The sequence below is a fragment of the Myotis brandtii genome, unplaced genomic scaffold (assembly GCF_000412655.1).
Source record: "Myotis brandtii unplaced genomic scaffold, ASM41265v1 scaffold708, whole genome shotgun sequence".
NCBI classification, from domain to species: Eukaryota; Metazoa; Chordata; class Mammalia; order Chiroptera; family Vespertilionidae; genus Myotis; species Myotis brandtii.
Genome location: NW_005370777.1, coordinates 4,136,567 through 4,137,771, shown reverse-complemented (window position 1 = coordinate 4,137,771; position 1,205 = coordinate 4,136,567).

The window sequence follows — 1,205 nt, the reverse complement described above, 5'->3', positions numbered from 1 at the left end:
GGTTTGTGAGAGGGCACAGGCCAGGCTGAGGGACCCCACTGGTGCATGAATCCGTGCACTGGGCTTCTAGTCCTATATAATAAAAGCCTATATGCTAAGTGTTTGACCATTCGACTGTTCAACCAGTCGCTATGATGCACACTGACCACCAGGGGGCAGACACTCCGACCAGTAGGTTAGCTTGCTACTGGGATCTGGCCGATCAGGAGTGGGCGAGACGGGCCAGACATGCCCTGGAGTCCTCCCATGGTCCTTCCCCAGCCCTGATCGTGCATCGGTGGGGTCCCTCGGCCTGGCCTGCACCCTCTCACAACCCGGGACCCCTCGGGGGATGTTGGAGAGCCAGTTTCAGCCCGATCCCCATAGGCCAGGCTGAGGGACCTCACCAGTGCATGAATCCATGCACCCGGCCTCTACTATACATATAAAAGCCTAAGTGACCTTCCGACCATTCAACCATCCGACTGGTAGCTATGATGCATAATGACCCCCAGAGGGAAGACGTTCAACACAGAAGCTGCTGAGCTGCAGTAACTTAGTAGCTGTGGTTCTTGGGTGCCGCACCCGGAACCAGAGAGGAGAGAGCCCGATTCTGGGGTGTGTCACCCAAGAACTGCCCTCCCGCAATCTGGGACCCCTTGAGGGATGTCAGAGAGCTGGTTTTGGCCTGATCCCCACAGACCAGGCCGAAGGACCCCACCTGTGCACAAATCCATGCACTGGGCCTCTAGTGTTACTATAATATCTCTTTAGTAGGGTAATGTTCTCCTACACCAAATCTGTATCGATTCAATGTTCTTTACTTTAGTATTATGTAATTAAGAACATTGTCACTTCTGTTTATATAAACACAATTAGGTTGAGGTTAAAAAAATGGGTAGAGTTGGGAGGAATTCCTAGAGGAAAGAATCAGCATAAAACTAATAGTTACAAATCTCATTAGTAGTAATAATATTTGTGATGAGATAATGATAATGGTTAAGCGATAATGATAACAATGAATTCTAGTTGTTTGGCTTAGTTCCAAATTTAAGCTGTACTATGGCTTAGTTTCTGCCATAAGAAAATTATTTAGAGAGAGAGAGGATCACATAGCATAGCTGCTACTTTCTCATTAAAAAAGGTCAGTTAATGATGAATGCCAAACATATAATGACACCACATTTTCAACTGTAACTTTTTGGACTCTCATCTCATGCCCAAGC